Here is a 4578-nt window from a genome sequence, read left to right on the forward strand (position 1 = left end):
CAAGTAAGGACTTGTATGATGCATATAGGCCTAACCAATGGACACAGACACCAGGGGGGTGAGGGTATGAGTATGGGGGTGGGGAGGCAATTGGGTGATAAGGATACATATGTAATACCTTAATAAATAAAGAAAAAAATAAAAAAGGAAAATATTCTTAGAACTCTATTTAACACACATAAGAGTGAATTTTCTTGGAATAAAAATAATTTCACTTAAAAAGCTCAAATCTAGGCATTTCAGATTGCATGATACACACTCATTTTCTTGATCAATTTTTTTAATATACTCCAAAGTTGTCCTAGAGCTCTGCCTAGCTTTGCACTCATCTTTCAAACACATATGCTCTAAATTATTTTTATTCTTTTGGTTGGTAATTTCATTTGTATTACAGAAGAGAAAGAAGTTGATACATCTCTTGACAAAGTGAGAGTTTTCCACACCTATCATTCTACTCTTTCCTCAGGCCCTTCACACTCACTAGTCAGATATTAGTTGCTGTCTGCCAGACATATCCAATCATATTTTTTTTCTGCCTTAAAATTGGAATTTGAAAGAACTTCTAGAGATTTGTATTAACTATTTATTTCAATGCTCTCAGAACAACTTTCTATTTTATCTTCAATGCTCATTTTATCACTGATGTCAACTGTTGATTACCTGTCTCTTTTCCTAAAAAGATATAAATAAGCAAGTTCACCACAGAATTACCTATCTCTAGAATATTATAAACAATATCATGCTTTGAGTATGAAAATTACATGTACATTAGAAATCTCATATCTAACTTCCTATATGGCATTGTAACATAATTCTGGCAAATATCGCCAGCTAAACACCCAGGAACTCCACTGGAGCTTTCCTCACAAACCTGTGCCAGTTCCACAGGGAGTCTGTGAAGTCAGTTGTGGCAACTGTAATTGCTCTAGCCAAATCTTCAGAATCATCCATTCTTTCAGAAAATGTTCTTTGTTCTCCTTCAAGGTATCTCGTCCAGCCACTCTCATCACGGACTCCGCTACATCTTGTCTCAGCCACCCACCCAAGTTTGAGTGAATAACTGCCGTAGCAGCTTAACTAGAATCCCTTCTCCAGCTCTTTAAGCATCAACGTTGGCAAGTGTAGACCGAAGCGCCCCTCTAGAAATAGGGCTTCAGCAATCTATTCAAGTCAAACGAGCTACAGATGAAGTTTTAGCAGAAGCAAAGAAACCACGAACTGAGGATGAAGAGTGTGTGCTCCTTGATGAAGAGAGATGCGCTGCCCGCCTGGAGGGTCACAAAGAAGGGACTGTCCAGACTGAACAGGTTAGGTCTTTGTCTGAAGCTATGTCAGTGGGAAAAGTTGCTGCAATCAAAGCCAAAGTTATGGCTAAGAAATGATCCACCATCAAGACTGACTTAGTTGATCACATAACCGCTCGCAAACAGAGGAGTTTTGTGGGCGCTGAGGTAGATGTGACCGGGGTATTGTTGACAGAGAGAGTGTGGAGGACACGGACAACTATCCTACAGAGCACGGGAAGACCTTTTCCAGGGATATTTGTGCAATTCTTCGGTCTGCGGAAGCCAGAGAAGAAGGACGTGCGCCTGAATAGCGACGAGCCCCTGTGGCTCCCACATTGTGTACCAAACAGCCTATCCCAGCTGCCTCCAACAGATATGACCAGGAAAGATTCAAAGGAAAAGAATAAACGGAAGGTTTCAAAATTGACACGATGGGCACCTGCCATGGGATGACGCTGAAGTCTGTGACGGAGGGTGCGGGGGCCCTGAAGACTCAGACTCCCGCTCACAGCCAGTAAGTACCAAGACTGGTTTCTCAAGCAAGACCTCCCCCTAATCAGAAGAAAGGTTCTCGAACACCTGTTATCATAACCCCTGCCACCTCCACCTCTTTCATAACCATGCTGAATGCAAAGGCCCTTCTGCAGGACCTGACATTTGTCCCATCGGATGGAAAGAAGACACAGGGCTGCCCAGGAGAAAATGAAACTAACACAGAGGAAAGACCAGATGCAGCCAAGGGGCACCGCGCTCAGCCTCACGGTTCCCTGCAGAATCATAGACCAGCCTCTGACACTCAGGCCTCAGGACTGGGGCCGGGTCGTGGTCGTCTTCGTGCAGGGTCCCTGCGTGCCAGTTCAAACGGTGGCCATGGCTTTTGCGTGATGGGTCACCAGTTGACGTTTGCTAAAATTAAAGCCTTCCATCTCAAATATGATGAGGTTCCTCTAGACCCCAACATTCAGAAATGGGATGTAACAGTGTTAGAGCTCGGCTATTACAAACGCCACTCGGACAGACTGGTTTTCTTAGGCTTCTGGGAAACACTGGATAGGTACATGGTGAGGCATAAATCCCACTTTAGATTCTGAATCATGTGGTTTCCCCGTCTGGAAATCTGGTTAAGAAGCGTAGATATACCTTCATCTAAAGACTGAGTGTCAAGCTCCATGAATTTATTAAAATCTCACAGATGAAGGTCACGGATCGAGCAAAAGATCTCATCCGATGCTTTTGTGCTTCAAAGGGATCATATGATGCCTGTCATTCATAAGCAAATTTTTGCCCTACAACTATTTTTTTTTTAAATATTAGCCTTCTAGTCTGTAATGGAAATTGTATGTTTTGATATAAGTTTTTTTCTCCATTGGTTAAACTAGCATTACTTAAAATGTGTTTCTTTAGAAAAAAAAAAAAAGAAACTGAAAACTGTAAAAAAAAAAAAGTATGACAAGTTTTCTATAGCAACTGAAGAATTAATTTTATTCAATTGAAATTTTGTTTGCATTTTAGGTAGATTAATTCTAGGAATGAAATGCTTACTTCAATAACCCTAATGTGATATAATAGAAATTCATTTTGCAAATAAACATGACCTAGTTTGTAACAAATTTTTTAATTTATTTTATCTTTTTAATGTCAAAATATTTTTAAAGTGAAAATGTTTTTCAGTTGATTATAAACTTGAAGGGCTTGGGACATATAGTCTATATCGTTATATTTTTTACAATGTCAAATCTATGATTTTAACTTATTACACTTTTGATAAACATTGCCCATTAGCAGAAAATAATTTATTTTACTTGGTATTATTCTTCCAATTCATTTAACAAAATATTTTTATCTTATAAAACATTGATATGATCACATATTTGGCATGATTATTAAAAATTTCTCTTAAGACAGGTAGTAATTCATAACATTGACTCTGGTGTGGATGAAAGATAAATGTCACTTTTAGATACAAATATATTTTTAAATAAAATAACTCATTTTCAATATTTCAGTGTGAACTACACATCCACATTAATTCATTTCTGTCTGTTCTTCACATACACAGACACTTACTATATCTCTTTATACTTACAGCCTATGCAACACTTGACATGTTAATATATATTCTACAGTGCACAGAGTCATTTATAGTCATGGTTTCTTGAAAATATTACACATTGCTACCATTTATTAGAAATTATAATTTGTCTTTTCTGCTCCATAGGCCTGCATCAAAAATGAATAAATTAAACCTATATGTGGCTTCCTTCATTTTTCAATTTGTCTAATAACTCATTTTTCTATGAAAGTGTGCAGTCATCTATAGTCTGATTATTAAGAGCTTCTTCAAATTACTAACCATGGACATATTGACTTATTTAAAAATCTTTATTGTGACTCTTGCTCATGATCACATGCTGTAGATTCCAGTGTTGATAGAAATATGCTTGCTTCTTTTTTTTAATGTTATACTTGGCCTATACTTAGATCATAAAAAAAATCTGGAAGGTAAGGATTGTATAATTTATTAAACAACCCCTGAAATATAATGCTTTAGGGTGAGGAGTGGTAATGATATAGAAGCTTATGCTATTATTACCTTTAATCCAAGTTACCTCCCAAGAAGATTGAAATTTTTTTAAGACAATCGTTTTCGTGTGCCACGCTGGCATTCTCACTCCTCCGTTCCTTCCCCAGCCACGTGCTGCTCACTCACACTCTTGCCATCTCTCTGCCCCGGACACGCCCTGAGCCCGGGGGTCAGGCACCACCCCTCAGCGCGTCTGCTTTCCTGGTGGGTCCAGGCTCATTCCATGTCTGATTTTCCTTCCCTGGGACTCTTTTCTTTAAAAACAAACAAACATATATATTTTTATTTATTTCAGAGAGGAAGGGAGAGGGTGAGATAGAAACATCAATGATGAGAGAGAATTGTTGATTGACTACCTCCTGCAAAGATTGGAATTTTAAATGTATTGCAGTTAGTTGCCTTATATAATAATCTACACTAATAAAAGAGAAACATGCAAATTAACCATCACTTCACCACTCTGCTACACCCACAAGCCACGCCCACCAGCCAATCAGGAGTGAGTATGCAAATTAACCCAATTAAGATGGCAGCAGCCACGGAGCTAGAGAGAGCAGGAGGCTTGGGTTGACCCTGGCGATGGAGGAAGCCAAGCTTCCTGCCTGCCCTGGCCAGCCCTGGGCTCCACTCAAGGCTATAAAGTTTCAATTATAGAAGATAAATAAATCCCAGATACCTGCTTCCAGCCCACCCTGGCCTCCGCTCAAG

General features: G+C 39.1%; 1 pseudogene; it reads left to right on the forward strand.

Moving 5' to 3' along the window:
- Positions 1-2377, forward strand: part of LOC102262849 — a 25093-nt pseudogene extending 22716 nt beyond the window's left edge.
- Positions 2378-4578: the final 2201 nt, after the last annotated feature.

The sequence above is a fragment of the Myotis brandtii genome, unplaced genomic scaffold (assembly GCF_000412655.1).
Source record: "Myotis brandtii unplaced genomic scaffold, ASM41265v1 scaffold125, whole genome shotgun sequence".
NCBI classification, from domain to species: domain Eukaryota; kingdom Metazoa; phylum Chordata; class Mammalia; order Chiroptera; family Vespertilionidae; genus Myotis; species Myotis brandtii.